At 33.2% G+C, this 18,958-nt stretch overlaps 1 pseudogene across 1 annotated transcript; it reads right to left on the bottom strand.

Annotated features, from left to right (window-relative positions):
- Window positions 1-6,132: 6,132 nt before the first annotated feature.
- Window positions 6,133-14,269, bottom strand: LOC143541572 (cellulose synthase-like protein G3; annotated as a pseudogene). The gene is made up of 6 exons (XR_013136775.1): window positions 13,712-14,269; window positions 7,978-8,127; window positions 7,767-7,892; window positions 7,238-7,683; window positions 6,806-7,153; window positions 6,133-6,714 (listed from the first exon to the last, which is right to left on the bottom strand). The product of XR_013136775.1 is annotated as a cellulose synthase-like protein G3 (transcript).
- Window positions 14,270-18,958: the final 4,689 nt, after the last annotated feature.

The following is an 18,958-nucleotide window of genomic DNA, read 5'->3' as shown; positions in this document are numbered from 1 at the left end:
GTTGCATTTTTAATTTTGCCGAAATATTATTCCATGACAATGTTTTAAGGTTACCTCCCTCACGCTCATTAACGGTTAACTCGTGAATACATGCTTCAAGAAAAGTTTTCTTCACACCTTCTTGTTTCCAATTAATCCTAACCATTTATTTGAACAATAAAAGCAAATGAGTTTCCACAAAATCATGTTCATATGAATTCTATAGTCAAATCATCCAAATTTTCATTTCAAATCACATATTTTCATATTCAAGTATTCCATTTCAAATCCCATGTAGTCCACATATTTTTATTTTTTTCTATTACATCTATTCCTGAATTGAAACATGGATGCAAATACAAGAGCACATATTGTTCAGTTATTTATAAACATGGATGCAAATACAAGAGCACAAGATCGGTCAAAAGACAGAAACAAATCCACTATCTGTTTTACGTCAAGCAATACATGGAGTAACTCCAGGGTATAGCAGTAAAAGCAAAAAAGCGAGACTTTACTAAACAAGAAAAGCCCCTTCTATCTTCTTAGTAAAGCGCTAACGCGCGCCCTGCAATCAAACTCAAGTCGAGTAGGCGGATTGGTCCGCGTGAAGAAAAAAGCAGAAAAAATTAAACTGATAATATTTTTTTACCTCGTAAGAACGGAGCGGTGGTGGTCAGGTTGGGAACGACGGTGGTTGGAGCCGGGAGAATCGGTGGTGGCGGCTGGGAGAAGCGGTGGTGGAGGCGCCGATCGACTGTGGTGGTGGCTGGAAGGAGAGGTTAGGGTTTGGAGAGGATTTGGTTTCTCACGTGATTTGGGGTAAAAGTGGGAAACAAAGCATCTTTTTCATTCAGCTAAAAAATAAAGCTGGACCATTCAGCCCTTAATGGTCCCATTCAATGACTTTTTTTTACGAACCAAACACCTATTTAGCTGCCCGGTTCAGCAAAAAGTGTCTGAATGGTCCCATTCAGACACAAACAAACAGCCCCCTAACAAGCATCCCTTAACTTTCAACTTTGAGAGAAAGAGAAAAATACCCCTCACGTGAGATAGGTTTAATAGAAACAATTGGCAGGGTTTGTTTGATAGAGCCAGGTGGTAGGATTTGTAAATCATAGTATACCACATACAAGATTTAAGATAAAGGATGTAACTGGCAATTTTATCAAACTAAAGGGACGAAAATAACTTAACTTTTAGAAAATATATGTTATGCGAATGTAAAATTAAAATCAAGTCAAATCCAACAAAGTTGAAACTCATGTCATTTTGAGCTATATTTCTAAAGCTTGACTCAAATTCAGCTTCATATTAATTTTACTAACTTCACACATAAATAATTGTGTTTATACACGACTTACATAGTTAATTATTTATAATCTTGTGTTCTCCTTGGTGAGTATTTTGCAGTAAGTGAAAGTGTGTCCCATATGAAAGCTAAGATAAATGAGATGTATATATTAAAACATGTGTTAGGTGGGAGCCAGAAGGACAAACTTTGTAACAGTATATATACATGTGTGTATGCGCGTGCGCGCGTGTGTGCGAGTCTTGCATAGATATTACTTACTTAGAAATAAGGTAGACGAAGAGAGTTAAAAAGGTGTTATGCACCATTACGTGCGTGGACAATGAACATAATGTGACATTTTGATGGTGCAGTATGCAATTTGCTTAAAAGCATCATAGTGACTTGCTTGATGATTGTCTTTTATATATATAGTTTTCCCAAATTCAGGAGAAGCAACTTGCTTCATTTACTATTTCCTTTTCTATTTCCACAAACAATAAAACACACAAAAAGGAAAAAGGTGGTGCTAGGTTGCTAGCTTAGACTAGTGTTTTCATCTCGACCATACAACAATTACCCTGGCAGTTGGATGCGTTCGTATTACGAGATGCTTGAAATAGATATTAAATGACTCGTGTTGAATATGAATCCCTAGCCAGCGCTCACTCCTTAGTGTTCAATCTCGCATCTAACGATTTTGTGAAAGTTCTTGTTGAAGACACTAGTTTGAATCACTTTACTTAAGACTTTACCTTTCTTGTAATTGGAAATTGAGAGTAGATTTCCCATAGTATTATCCTATATATAAAAGGAAAATGGATTGCTATTATACCTAGGGCATATTTGTAATTTTCTTTGTTTTTGCCAGACTTTTTGTCAGGTTTTGGTGTATGTAAGTTGGAATATTTTGAGTTTTATTACTTTATTCTTGATTATCAAAATGTTAATTAGGGTTACTAATTGGGGGTTCCCATGTACAAACGTAACGTAATAAGAAAACATTGCAGCTTGGGCGAAGATTTGGAAGTTGTGATCATCAAAGATCAGTGGGTTTCAATTTTGTCGTCTTTGCAAATCCTGCTGTAGCTGAGAAAGTCATCAAGGAGAAACACCATATCGATGGTAGAATGGTAAATTCATCAATTGTAAGTCTTTGAGCTGACCTCAATAAGATAACGTTACTAAAGATTATTAAAATGTAGGGTTGAGGCAAAGAAGGTGTTCCAGAGAAGACCACATCACCATCAGTTGAAACATTAGTAGCATCCAAAGTTCTCCCTGCCCGAACCAGACACAAATGATATTTATGGGCGGTTTAGAATTAACGGTTACGAAAGTGATTTCAAAAGGTATTCGGAACAATTTGGTACACGTATATTGTTCAAAAAACGTGTTGCCGCGGACACGCAAACCGGCCCACGCCAGACCGTCTCATGCCCATCACGTGAGAGGTAAATCAGCCTTACTAAGCAGCAAGGCGATTGACGCTTAAGATCGGTTTCGAACGCACGACCTCAAGGTTATTGTTTGAAGTCTTGCACCCCCTTAACCAACTGAGCTAAACGACGGGGACTATAGATTGCTGTTGTGGTTATGTATGATCGTAAACAGAAAGACAAAAAGGATTTGGATTCATATAACAACTCTATGTGTAACTGTGACATCCCTTAATTTCGGGTCAAATTGTATTTGTTTTGTATTTGTTTTATGTTGTAAACCGACCCAATTTATATCCCGAACATTTCAAATATATAAAATATTGGATTTTATGTTACTAAAACATTCCCGCTTGTCTAATTTGAAGAACCCCTTTTACGGATTCGAAAACGGACTTAAAACCCTCAAGATACATCAAAAACGAACTTCCGGACGCGAACCGACATGCTGACCAGCAGCAGCCCCATTTTTGTTTTTTTTGTTGTTTTGTGACTTGTCTTGACCCCTCTTGCATGCAAACCTTGATATCACACCACATGCTTAACCCTTTCAACCCACCCTATATATACACCCCTATCCCCGTCATTAATCCTTACTCATTCATCTCTTTCTCTTCCAATTCTTAAGCATTCAAAGGTGTTCTTCATATTTTTTTGGCAGTTTGACTTTCCAAAGTCAAACTGACCATAGTCTTACATTATAATCAACTTGTTAACACTTATTTATACTTGAAGATTGTTATACAACATATATATAATAGCACCCTTTGTACCTTCGGTGGGCATTTCTCCGGTCTCGGTCGGTTAAGTGTCCGGCCCATAAGACAAAGCTACATGGAGGACTCATAGTAGTCCTTGATTATATATATTTTCCGCATCTAACTATCAAACTTGTTATACTTGTTTAACTTCTGCTCATCTTAGTTCTATTTTACATTTTGAGTTCCATGGTTATGGGTTTGTAAAGACTAGCCTCGGTTATTCCGTAAATAGCTCCAAACCGGAAACCGAACTCTTGTTTACTAGTTTGTTTAAATAGTTGCATAAACATGTTTTATGTAAGATTTGAGTTTCTAAAATCATTTTAATTAGTTCCATGGTTATGGGTTTGTAGAATCTAACCTCGGTCTTATCCCGAAACAAGATCCGAACCGGAAACCGAACTTTCGTTTAAAGACTTTGTTGTTGACTTTTTGAATGTAAAACTTTGGTATTATTATTTATAAATTATTTTACAAGTTCTATGATGTTTGGACATGTGGTAACCATTCTTGGCCTTATTCCAAGATGAAAACCGAACCAAACCGAACTAAACCAAGTTTACTCACTTAAGACACACAAGTGTGTTTTTAACCATTAAAGTTTATATATTTCTTTAAAAATACTTTATAAACTGATTTTAATTATTTTCACAAAGTACTCGGAATGTTGAATCCAACTTGATCTTATAACAAAGTTTGGACCGATTAAACCGAACACTCGCTTAACGGACGTTGTTAGTTCTAAAACAATAGAACTACATACTTGGTTAAGTCTCTTTAAGATTTATTGAGTTATCTCGTACATTTATTATTTTGGGAAAGTTGACTTTGGGTTTGGTCAAGTCACCAAGACCCGAACCGACCACCCGAACACTCGTTAAAACCCGTTTTAGTATCTATATTATAAAGGGACTTGCTTTCTTGCATTTTTACCCACCTTATTACTTAACATAGGTTGAGTAAAATTAAGGGCTAGATATTTTAGCCCGGTTTCGAGCAAACTTACATTTTTAAAGAACTATTATTATAATTTCTTAAATATTTACATTTTAAACCTTAAACTTTAAATTGTTTACATTTCTTATCATTTATTTTCGTTTAAAGACTTCCAAGACAACTTTTCTAATACAAGACTTCTTCTCCTTTAGGCTTCGTTCGTTAAACTCATCGTTTTTCGGTTAATCTCTAAATCATCAAATCTTTCAAGTTTATTACTTGAATGTGAGTACTTTCATCCCCTGTTTTCACTCTTTTATATTTTGTGGGTGACATTGCAAACTTATTCAAATCCAAATGTTTATACTTGAGTCTTAAACCACAAACTTTATTGTATACTTTACTTCAATAAATGCTCAATTTGGTGATTATATGCTTATATGCTTGAGTGCTAATGTGTTTACCGCTTTTGGATGGTTGATTCATAAATCCGAGTATATCTGGCATCCCCTTATAGAAAGGTGTCGTTAATGTATTCTTATTAACGATTTCATACAAAATCCGAGTATATTTAGCATCCCCTTATAGAAAGGTGTCGTTAATGTATTCTTATAAACGATTTCATTTATCTAAATTGTTGCTATTATTTATTGTTTTGTATACAAGTTGTGGAATTTCATATTATATATCTATTGTTCAAAAACTATGAAATTGCTCACCAACCTTTGTGTTGACAAAATCTATTTATGCAATGTTACAGGTTTGACTTTAGGTTGACTCGAGGACTTGAAGAAAAACCGTTATCGAGGCTATTAGGATATTAGCAAAACGAACATTATATTATTTACTATGATTTAAATTCAGTTATTGTATGAACAAGTTATGTGACTCTTTGTGTTTTTATGAATTTAAATGAGTTGATTAAATATTGTCACTTAATAGTATCGTGTGCGATGAACAATCGGTTGCGCCCCAACGTTTCCGTCATGGTCGGGGTGTGACAGTAACAAAAACACCATACATTAGTAGGAAAATCTTTTGTAAACATGTACCAAACTCAACGGTTATGCCAAACTATTGCTTAGATAGAACAATGCCTTGTAAAAACAAACGAACAAACCAGACAAAAAAAGCATTGGAACACGCCGTGGAAACATCTAGTGTTTATTATCTAGAAAGTGACAACACATTGTTTATAATTTCTTATTGATGTATATTGGACATGGTGAGTTTGGACAATAGAGATGAGGATGATAATGTGCATGTGGAAGCAATCACAAGTATATTCCTCGGTTACTTTAACCTTGTTAAAAGATATGTAAAAAGAAGTTATATGATAACCAATAAAAGTTCATATTCATAAAATAAATAAGAATTAAACAAACAAAGCAGATAGGTTTTATTTCAGAGAATTACGATAAAGGCATCCGATAGTGAATTCACGGTAAAATGAAAAAATACGGTATGTCTAACTCACTCTCACGTAGATTGCACTTGGAAAAACATCTCGAACCATTAAAGTCTATAATGATTTCACTTGAAAATAAATTAAAAGATATTAAAATAAATTACGATAAAGGCATCCCAATTTTTTTCTTCGCTTTAGGCCCACAAATTGATTGGACTGGCCTGACTAAAATACACCATGGTACCATGTAGCCATCTACCCACACTTGGCCCAGCACACCTTTGAGGAGCAGGACGACGTTCAAATGTATAAATGTGTAAGAACTTTCAAAGTACAAGTAGGTAATGCGTGTTATACATTTGGTACAAGTATAGCAAGCATACAAAGAGTGAAACCTATCAACATGGAAATTACACTTATAACCCTAGGCATTTTCCCTTCAGTCCTCCAAAACATGGCTTCATAAATGGGCCAAGAGTTCACTAACCCAAAACAAGACAAAAACATTTGCCCAAAAAGCCCATTCATATTTCCCCCTCTTATAACTTGCATAACCCCAAAGACAAATGCGACCAAATTAACGATCACAACCGTCGCTAAAGGCACGAACATTGGTGACGGTACACCGAACTCGAAAACCCCATTGTTATATCTTTTACTTTGTTCATTATCAACCACTTTGCTTGTCACATGAAACCCCTTTGATGAGATTCCTAAGCGTTTAATGAAGAATTCTATAGACCCGAATACATATGATGAGAGACCGCGTATATACCAAATCCGTTGATCATTCCACCATTGTTGGAATGTACCTTGGGCCAACACGAAATCAAGGCAATCTTGTACATTGGCACCAAAAAATAGGAAAACATACAACATAAACCAACTACTCGTGACCTGCGTTTCAACCATCACAAAAAATATAATTAGGGCTTTCCAGCCTTTGCAAATTAAAAAATATTACTTTAGGTATATGCATATTGCGTACCTCGGGGAAGACAGAAACACGATTGAGAAGAGCGAGCTGAGGGACAAAAGAGTATATGATGATTGGAATCGACCAAATGGGCCAAAATGCATTGTGGGCATAAGCAAGGCCCATTAGAGGGCCCATGAAGCGGCTTCCATATGTTAACGGGTTGTGCTTTGAAAATACAACCTCTAGTAAACCAATGCACCACCTTCGGTTTTGGCTTAGTGCATCGTATAAAGTGATTGGTAGGTCACCCAAAAAAGCAGGCCTTCTTGGATGGAAGAATATCGACTCCCATCCCGAGCAGTGTTGTTGAAGGCCTGTATTAAAATCCTCAGATAAAGACCCATATCTAAAGCCCATCTGAAACAATAGAAATATTAAAATTAAATACTTCATGGGATAACAACATTAAGCAATAATATTTATGGGCCCGATTGGGCGTACCTTTGAGCCCCAAGTTGAATTGTTTTTGCATAATTTGAGCCTGCAACTTCATGGGCCAAATCTAGTACTTTATTGTTTCTGATGGGCTTTTCAACTACATGATCAGGCCAGAGGTGACAAGCCTCGGGCATTTCAGGCAATGATGGTCCGCCAAAGAAGGCTCGACGAACAAAAAAGCAACCACTCCCAACATAACACGGACCTTTAAGCCCATCCATCCCCCCTGGATTGATCACATAGAGACGTTTATATTCACTAGCATAGATATCGGCCCTATTTATTCCATGAAATCGTTGAGGGAACTGAATGTACCCTAAATTATGACGGATCGATTCATCTGCATAAAAGCATAACATCCTCTGAAGTGTTTTTGGATCGTTTGAGTACATGTCACAGTCCTGCGTTAGGACTATAGGCGCATTTGTCATTACAGCCGATACCCGAAGCTACAAAACAACAAATTTCAATTAAAAAAAAGTTTAGCTAAATAAAAAAGATTGGTCGAACAGTCAAACTTGGACATGCTTACCAGTGTGTTAAGGGCACCAGCCTTAAAATTGTGTGGGTGGTTCTTATTTTTTTCTCTTGTAACATATATAAGATTGGGCATAGGATGTCCTTTTATGTCTTTCTCTTGTCCACTTTCTAACAGAACCTGCTTCAATAAGCTAAATTAATTTCATATAGAAAATTTTACATTAAGTTCTAGTGAATAAATAATAAAGTACTCAAAAGACAACCTGAATAACTGTGGGATGATGATGACGGGTAAACCCTTCGTCCCATTTGTCAAAAACTTTGCGTTAATCTTCATTTGCAATATACTCCGCGTCTATGCTTCCTCTATCGACTACACTCTCAACCTTCATTTTCATTTTCTCATACGTTGCCTAGTTTTTTCCAGAAAAACATAAAACAAATTTCAAGATATTAATTATCTACACAATTAAGTTTGAAAAATGTAAGGAAAAAAATGATCAGATTAAACATCCAGTCAAAGGTCAACAGTTTTTGGGGCATGAATACTATGTTTTAAAGTATGAAGGTGTAGCATTTATGGATTTTTCTTACAAAAACGTTAGTCTTTTGTGCTCGTATTTAATAAAGTTCTCGTATTAATTTCATCGTCGCTTAGTGTTGAATTATGTGCCGTTTATTGAATAACACTATCTTTATATGCGTAATTATATGACCCTATGCTCATTTTTTCATAATCGTGCTTAATCGTTAGTATGACACGGTGAACCGGAATGCCTAGATTAATATTTTATAACATGTAACAAAATATTTTGTTATTATTAATTTTATCCTAAGTATTTAAATTAATCATGTGGTTTAAAAAAAACATTGGAGAACCTTCTATCTTAACCTTGTTCCTCAAGTTTTACATTATCTAATTTATTTAATTTGAAAAAAAAAATTAATTAACTAAAGTGACGTGCACTTTTAGTGCACATACACACTTATTTTTTTTATTTATTATTATTGTATATATTATTATTATTATCATTATCTTTAAGGTGATCTCTTAAGTGTTAAACATGTTTTATCTCTATCACAATTATATTCAAACCTCCTACTCTCTATTATAAATAGAACTTCTCATCCTTATTATTTTTCACACCAAATCTCATTCTCTCTTTTCTCTCTTAGCATAATCAAGTAAGTTTTACATGTTTTCTTGGTTGTTCTTCATATATCTTTGATTTTGATCTTGTTCTTTTGAATTTCTTTTAGTTTGTTCTTATGTTTTTGAGCTTTATTTTGAATCTTCATAGTTGTTCATATACCCTCACCATGATAATCATAAATTGTTAATAAAACCCTTACTTTTTGCTCTAAAAGATTATGATAATCATGTTATTCCAAGAAATCATAATTATTTTCTTAAAATCTTGGATCAAAGTATAATTTTTTCATCAACAACTATGAATATTCTTATTATCTTCAAAAACTCATAAAGTAAATATTTACATAATTGGTCCTTATACTTTAATAAATGCCAATAAATATCCTAAATTATAATATTTACACTTTAAACCCTATACTTTCATAAATGTCGATAAACATCCTAAACTATAATATTTACACTTTAAATCCTATACTTTCTTAAATGTCAATAAACACCTAACTATATGATATTACACTTTTAACCTCGTACTTTATTATTTATCAAAACCATTCTAAAACATTTTGAGTTAGTATACAAATAGAGTATAAACTGGGATGTATGTATCTGACAAGCAAACGGTTCTGTCGAAGGCAAGAGTGGCGTAAATAATCCCTTTGGACCTGTGACTTTTACCTGAGAATCAACTTGCTGGAGGTCATGCTCTTGGTTTAGAACATTCTAGTATGCGACACTCTAACTAATTTAAAAATCAAACTTAATCTAGCGCATCCCGTTACCAATTCAATAAACTCTTGCTCGTGTTCGTGTTCGTCCGTCAAGCAAGGTGAGTTCATAGCCCCTTTTACATGCTTTTAAATGCTTTATACTTCAAGGTGAAAACATGCAACTTATTTATTCTATGTTTTATAAATGCTATTTGATTCAAGATTTATTTCATAATATTCGTTATGTGTGATCATTACAAGTGTATACTTAATCGTATTGACAACCATTAACTTGTTAAGCCAGTGGTAGTATGATGATAAATCTATTGGCCCGACCCGCCCACGCAAGCCTCGGGTAGAGACCTGTGTGTTCAGAATCCGACGATCGTTAAACATTAAACATAATAGTCTAATCGTGGATTAGACGACTCGCTAAACGTGTCAAAGGTTTGGTTGTAATCACAAAAGTATACAAAGTAACTTAACACATATGAAGTGTTTTCAACATAAAACTTATTTTTTTTAAAAACTTATGTTCTCACCAACTATTTTAGTTGACACTCTCGCATGTTTTTCAGGTGATGGAATTAAGTTATGGAGATTCTTGAAGTTTCATGTAGGGGATGAGTTAAACTTAGAAGTTTAATGAATAAATTGCTATGTCATGTTTTCTATTTGGATTATATTTGGTTTGAATAATTTGTTGGTTTATCTCAATAAGAGTTTTTACATTCAATACCATATGCATGATTTCAATCTACGCACGCCCCCAGCGTTTCCGCCTTCGGCCGAGGGGTGTGACAGAAGGCACTTTTGCAAAAGGAAGAAAGTGGCAAGGACCCTAGCTCACTTTTAATTTAAGATATACCCTTATGACTTATACTAGTTGCTTGTCTTTGTCTCCCACAATGGGGGGCGTGCATATTAAGCAGAGTGAAAAAAGCCCACGCGATGTGGTGAAACATCAGCCGATATAGCTTTAGTACTATATTAAAAACTTGAGTTATCATATTAAAAACTTGTGGAGTTGTTTGTGCGACTTAATAGCACTTAAGAGTTACCTTATCAAAAAGTTTGACAGTTAATCGTGTAATTGTTGAAACTTCAGGTTATAATATGTAAATGTGTGGCGGCCACGATTTCAAACGCTCCACTTTTTATATGTATTATTATAATGCCTACTTGTCTAGTTGAGATTAAAAATGAACGATATGTTGAGATTAGATTTAGAAACATTTATTTTTTAGATAAACATTTTTGTCATCTTGCCAAAATGGTGAGTTGATTCGTTGGGTCACATAATTTAAGTTGACTGAGAATGGCACGTGAGGGCTGCACGTTTTGGTTCTTTTGTTTAATTGGTGGTCCGTTCAAGTTGGTTAACTTTGTCGGTTGGTGGGAGTGGGTTAATCGCCTGAGTGAGTTAACTCAGGTAGGTAACTGTCAATTTCATTAACGAACTTACATTTTACTCTTTTATAGACATAACAAATAATTTAGAGCAAGCTATAAGTATAATTTTATTTTATTTTATTATTATTATTTTAGAACGACAGCTAACTTGTGTGTAGGTTACCGCACTCCACAAATTTGGAGAGCCCCGCTGTCCTATGTGTTGTTTTTTACTTATAAATTATAATAAAAATTATATAAACTACATAATAATAATAATAAATACTAGCTAATGTAGTTTATGGATTCTTAATTTCCTATCTTGTATTATAATGGAATTCCTGCTCCACATTACAGCCATTGGCTAAAGTTTGTAATGTAATTATATTAAATAAATACTTGTGATCAAGATTCCACATTATTCTAGTGAAGCAGCTTAAACTTTTTTCTAGCTTTAAAAATTTAAAACCACTCAAATTTTATTATTCTTTATACTGTTATGAATATTTTATAAATGCTAAAATCAAATAGTGTAAATGAAACTGATATAAAACTATATTACCACTTGGTAGGTTATTTCTTTTTAAATATAGCAAAATAGCATAGATAGAGATATTTGAAAGAAAATTTATAACCAAGTTTTACAACTTCCATTTATTGCATCAAACGATTATAAAAAATTTAACAATTGTTGCAATTATAAATGTAACGAGCCTCTTGTTAAAAAGTAGAATCGAGCCGAGCTTCACATATGGAGCTCGAGCCAGCTTACGAGTCTAAATGAGTTTTTTGTTTATGTAACTTGTATATAATAATGTAATATATTTATATACAATAACTATACTTATGTATAAAATTATGATAAAAATAGTCTAAGATAAATTATATATAACAATTATTACTGTAAATATATATATATATATATATACAAATTATTGTAAAACCAAAAAACCAAAAAAATAATAAACAGACTGAGCCGGAGCTTGAAATACTACTCACTAGCCAACTCAAACTCAAGCTCTTCAAAGTAAAAACTAGCCGAGTCAGAGCCCTCTTGTTTTTTATAATAAAAATAATCTCAATCCCAGTCAGTAATAATGAGTTTTGCAAAAAAAAAAGTGTCATGATAAAAACTAAAAAGCCTCAAAACCCTCTTCAATCATTACACAATTATAATTATTTTTTTCAAATTTTTTAATCTAACTAATATATTAAAACAACACAATTTTGTCCACATGTCCTTCACCTAAGTTGTCCACATAGGCTTTCATGTCATCAACCTTTCATAAATTTATTTTCCACATATTCACAATAAGATGTTAATCAATGATATTGACTTTTATATTTTTGTAACTTATTAATGTAATTATGATATTAATTATTGTTAGAATTATATTTACTGAATTATTTATTTATAAAGTATTTTCTTTTTATGTTATAAACATAGTTTAACATCTTTTATAACATCTGCTGGTAAAAAACTTATGTCAAATATTTGTGTTGATTGAATATGTTTTTTACATTTTATATTGTTTCTTGATATGTTTTCCACCTGTGTGTAACACGGGTTATTATACTAGTATAAATATAAATTATAAAGATTTGATTGGACAAGCTCCGCAACTACAATTGTGTACACAACAAACCAACTCAAAACAAAGAGGAGTGTGGTGTTGGCTTAGTAGGGGGGGGGGGGGGCGTAACGAGCCCACTAAACTCAGTCTTAGCTTTAACAATAGTGAAATCTAGTTATCCAATTCTTCTTAATATGATAATATGGGTTAGGTTCAAATAAGAAGTTTGGTTTTCCTAAGAAGGTTAGGAAGGATGGTATTTTAGTCTTAACACTTTAATATCAAAACCCACTTACTTTAATATCAAAACCCACTTAAATTAATTTCAAAAACCCACTTACATCTTCACTCATCTCCTACAACCACCACCGCCCACCGCCACCACCTTGCCGGAAAAGTCTATGGAAATTTCGCCGGAAAATTTCACCGGAAAATTCGTCGGAAAGTCACCGGAAAACAATCCCCGAGAAATTTCGCCGAAAAATTCACCGAAAAGTTGCCAGAAAAAAGTCACCGGAAAATGGACGCCGAAAAAAACACAATGGAAAACACTATTAAAAACACAATTTAAAAACCACAATATAAAAAACACAATGGAAAAAACACTATGAAAAAAAAACACAATGATAAAAACACAATTGTATGGCACAATGTAAAAAAACACTATGAGAAAAAAAACACAATGATAAATACAATTGTATAACACAATTTTGTAAAGCAGAATTTTGGTAAAACACAATACGTAAAAAACCGACTAATTTTTTTTTAAATTTTTATAAAACAATATGGTACTCATATAAAAGATAAAAAGACATTCGTTATTATGGTGAATTTGTTTTTCAATAAAAATTTCGTAAAAAAAGTTATGGACGTTTTAAAATGATGAGGGAATTTGGCATGTGCATTGCATGCGGAGAGAGAAAGTCAACAAATGTGTTATTCCTTTTATGTCATTCCCCTTATTTTCACACATAATTTCCACTTAAACTAATCTCAACCCTTCATGTTTAAAATCAATGACAACATTACTTCCTATCATTTCTACAAAAACTATAATTCCTATTATAACCTTATCCATGATAATATTACTAAAACCATTTTTAATAATGATAAGAATATATAATAACTTTCAACAATGTGAAACTACAACTACTTGAGCGTGTTTTTGTACCTTAATATGAGCAGAGCCGGAAAATGTAGTGTCGTTTAAGCGGAAATAAGCCTCGGGGCATCTATCCACAATATTATTATCCCTACAAAACGGCAACCAAATCTTCGCAAACTTGGCAGCCTCCACAAACGCAAAAAGCGTCAGCTGGGACCCACCATCGTCGGAAACATACACCGACACCTTCTCCTGCGGGTACTCATACGCCATCAACGACACCGCCGTGTTCACCACGTTCATCGGCGGCTCTTTGTACGGATCCGCCGTGCAGATGAATATATCCACCGCCGGAAAATCTTCTTTGTCTGTCTCAAGATTCTCCGGGAAGACTTTCCGGCGAGTTGGGTATAGTCGGAATGAGGTGGTGGCGGCCCACATGAAGGCTAGGATGACGTCAGCGGTTAAGAAGAGGGTGGTGATCAGTGTGGTGGTGGTGGGGTGGTGGAGGTGGTGGTGGATGAGGGTTAAGATGGCTAGAGAGTATATTCCGGCGAAGATGCGGTTGACGGTGGTGCGGCGGAGGAGGTGGACGGTGTGGAGTGGTGGAGTGGTGGTTGACATTATGGTTGTGTTGTGGTCGTGTGGGGTGTGGAGAATGCGAGTGTAGTGGGATGTATTTATATTGAGAGATTGATAGGTGTTGATTGGTTTGATGTTTGAATGTTTACTAAATTAAGGTAAGATATTGTTCATTTGTACTTTTTAAGATTTTATGTAACAAGTTTAATTTTTGAGAATGACAACCTCCTTTTTTTTTTTTTGTGTTTAGGTTGCCGTAATCTTTAGCTTAAAAGAGCTCTGTTAGCTTACTCTAGCTAGCCTATATTGTTTTAACTAAGTTCATGCCGGCTTTCATGATTTGACTTGGGCTTTTCTTCGGGAAACCACATCGTCGGCTGTCACTTGACAGTCATTGTCATTTTGTCACCATAAGCGCATAACTCTCTGGTGTAACACATGATGGAGCGAGAACCCGGATAGGCTCGGGATCCAAATTAACCATCTCACAAGACCCCTCAAATCTTTCATTACCAAATATTCATTCAAAGTAACACAAGTAGGGATAGAACTTGGGTCTCTATTAGAGAATCCAAGTCTTTCTACCACTAAACCACAAGTGATGGATATGCAACAAATTTAATAGATTCTGACATCGGCCTCTTATTAGGATTTTTCTTTCTTGGTGGTTTTCTTTAGAAGACTCGAGTTTGATACCCTGAAGCTAAAATAACTGAGACGGTCAAAACATTTCACAAGGTTTGAGTTTGAGTAATGATAAATTGATAATTGGTGAGTCAAAGGCTTATTTCGGATCCTAACATTCTTAGAAAAACAAAAGCTTACAGTAGAAACTCTATAAAATAATACACTTGGGACCACCAAAATTTATTAATTAAAAGAGTTATTAATTAATCGATAAACTAATAATTATTAATTTATATATTAATTAATATTTTATTAATTTATAGTAGAATGTTCTGACTCACCCAAAAGAAAATGTAGTTGCACAGTTGTTGACTGATGAAGAAATTATTAAAAGCGTTATTGGAATTAATAAAGATGATATCGATGAAGAAGATGATGAAAGTTCTACAATGGAGCCCCCTTCGCGAAACGAAGCTATTAAAGCGGCAATCACATTGAACAATTTATTGTTGAACTATGAGAAAACAACACCAGAAGTTCTTACCATGCTAAGGAAAATTAGAGACGAGATTCAAGGGAAAACTGATTTCAACAAAAAACAAAAGACAATTGAGTCATTTTTCAAGAAACCTTCATAAATCATTCATGAAATATGCTATATATAAGGAATTATTAATTTATATTTTATATGGGGTCTAAAGAAATTATCAAAAATGTATTATCTTATAATTTTAACGAATTATTAATTTAGCACCCTATCCCCGAGTCGGGACCGGCAAAAAATATTATCTTATAGAGTTTATTAAATAATTGAGTATTAATTTATCGAGTTTCTACTGTTTATAGATTCTAATATTGGTGTATTATTGCTACGCATTTATGTTTTAAAAACATTAAATTTTATACTGATTATTATGACTATATTACTACTTGTAAATATTTTAAATGACTAATATTTAAATTCTTCAAAAAAAAAATATTGTATTATATCATACCGTATTGTTAACTCATTTATTATTTTTTTTGAAAAATAACTCATTTATTATTGATACACCATTAACCAAAACTACCTACCTATATCTATATATATTTAACTTTTTATATCATCACCTAATATATCCTATAAACTAATAGTATTTAACATGTACAATGAAGGATTGAAACCCTCGTCACTTTGATGAGAAAAATGGTATGAAGACATATAGATTTATTACTAAATGTATAAGATGATTAGTGAAAAACTATTATATTGTCAAACACTATAACCAGTAGCATTTAGTTCGGTTTATCATAAATAATAAAACTAATAAATACAAGTCTACCCCTAAATCACATGATTTTTTGTTGGCATTCCGGTTTAAAGTTTAAACACACAAAACCATCCAAATTGTTATTGATTTGTTTTCATGTTTTTTCAACAAGATTTTAAGTTGACTAGTTAGACTGTTTTATTGAAATTGACAATTTACTTTTCTAGTCTAGCCAAAACAATCCTTTGTTTCAAATTGGGTTTCAAATTGGATCGATAATATACTTACACGCAACCTATACATGTGCACATAGAGTAGATTTTTTAAAATAAGAAACGATATATATATATATATGTATATATATATATATATATATATATATATATATAGAAAATGGTTCAAATAAGAATAAAGAGTTTTCTAGGAATGGTAAGAATCAATATATCTTTGACATTTGGCATTAAAACTTATGGTAAAAGAATAATTCTAGGAAACTATGTCGGTTATAACGGTGAAAGAGTAATTCTAGGAAACTATGTCGGTTTTTTGTAATTTTAAATCTCAACCCTTGGATCCCCTATATATATATATATAGGGATAGGTTATTGTAAAAAGACAATATTTCCAAGGAATGGTAAGAATAATTATGGGCCATTAGATTAGGGGATCCAAGGGTTGAGATTTAATATTACCAAAAACCGACATAGTTTCCTAGAATTATTTTTTTACCATAAGTTTTAATGCCAAATGTCAAAGATATATTGGTTCTTACTATTCATAGAAAACTCTTTATTCTTATTTAAACCCTTTTATATATATATATATATATATATATATATATATATATATATATATATATATATATATAGTCTGATGACCTTTTACGTACAAGACGTGCACATAAACATTGATAAAAATAATTAAGCGATTTAGTTTGTTTGCTTTTTCTTTTTTCTTTTTTTGGTTCTCACATTATTTTAGTGTTATGTAATGACCTCATCATATGTATATAACATCTGAAATACTTAGGTTAGACCGAAAATACTTACTAGTTAGATATGGTTTTTAGAATTAAAAGAGGTATGAGGTTGAAACAAAAGTTTTAGAATACATGAGGGATTACACTCGGCAATAAAAGATAAGCAGATAAACTCTAATCCATTTTGGAGAAAAAGTGGCTTAAAGTTAAGAGTTGATTAGAAAAAAAAGATTTAATTTTAAATACATAGTTTATCTTATTTGGGCCAATGAAAAGTATATCGTTTGTACTTTATTTGAAAGTACCAAAGAAAATGGTCATGACATGCATTAGGTTTGTGGAATGGATCATTTATTTTTGTTATATGTGTTTGAAATACAAACCCAGTGGCGTAAAATAGCCCATTTTAGCTGTATTTCAAGAGGGTTAATAACACTGATTATAAAGGAAAAGACTAAGGTACGAACGGGCTATCCGAAAGAGGATATTCTGGCAATAGATATACTCTAACTAGATGTAGTTGGTTAGAATTTAAATGTATACATCCAACTTAGGTCTCTCGACCATGCTTATTTTTTATATATTAAAAAAAGAATATCAACTCATCATATAGTTCTAAATAATTTTTTTATTACATAGGTAAAATTACATCCTCTCTATTTTAGTAATTATTTCTTCATATTCTAATTCCTTGATTTATTGGCCATTTACTTGTTTTTATTGATTTCGTTGAGGTGTGTAAAAGGAATAGAACTCACTTAATTTGGTTTTTTTCTTAACGACCAACTAAGTAGCGCCGGGTACTCCGCACACGGTCCCCAATGGTTAAAGGTAGCCCGAGCCGGCCACGAGTCCGGACAGACGGACACACTTAATTTGGTAAATTAATGTTTTTAATATTAATTAATACATTACAAATGCATTTTATTTTTAGAAGTAAATAAGAAATGTAGCCTATTCGTCTTCTTCCTTTTTTAAATAACCTTGAAAATCTTAGATCACCGACGCTTCAAAATGATTGGATAAGAGGTGTTTCATAATTCATAATATAGTATCTTTTTCTGGGGTATGGTTAGCAACTTGACAAACTTTTTTATTGCTCTTCGTATCAAATAAAGCGCAACATGTGTTATTTCTTTTTCCACCATCATTTGAGTCACTGACGAGCCACAGTCCCATCTAACTATCTTTATTTCGTTCTTATGATTATAGGTGAGAAATCTCATGGTCCAACTTGTTAGAAACAATATTTTATTTTTTTTAATTTGAGTATGAGATTGTTATACGTATATTTTTAGTTTTAAAAATTAGCATGTTACGTGATTACCATTTAAAAACGGCAACAGGTCGAGTTGAGCGACCTCTGGTTATATGTAAAACTGGATTAAGGCATTCGACTAGGTGGGTACGGGTTCAAGTCAGCATGGTCATGTCAAAACAATTTTCAGGTTAAAAAGGTATCGGGTCGGAATGGGATTCGGCCAAAACAGGTTGGTTTAAAAATGATGTATTTGAAATTATTGTATATTTCAACTTTGCTTCTTAATTTTTGCGATTGTTACGTGGATGCCATTGTTTACGTGTATCAGGGCTGAGAAACGCGCGCCCAGCACCAGATAACGCGCGTAATACATTCTTGGTTAGCGCACAACAAATTAAACAAGGCCAAAGGCCCTTTACTCCTTTAGTTTGGCTTTTCATCGTCAGTTTTATAATACGTCGCATGGGTTTTATAATTTGATTTAATAAACATTTGTTCAAATGTACAACTACTACTATACACGATGTGTGTTAAAAACGAGTATGGCGCTACAAAATGCCACTGTCGCATCATCATACGAACACTATCCTAGTTATCATTAATCTGTTTAACCC

Source organism: Bidens hawaiensis, unplaced genomic scaffold (assembly GCF_021521415.1).
Source record: "Bidens hawaiensis isolate Kalapana, Puna unplaced genomic scaffold, B.hawaiensis_p1.1 tig00012613_1, whole genome shotgun sequence".
NCBI lineage: Eukaryota > Viridiplantae > Streptophyta > Magnoliopsida > Asterales > Asteraceae > Bidens > Bidens hawaiensis.
Note: the sequence above shows the minus strand (reverse complement) of the source record. Positions and strands in the feature narration are given on the sequence as shown.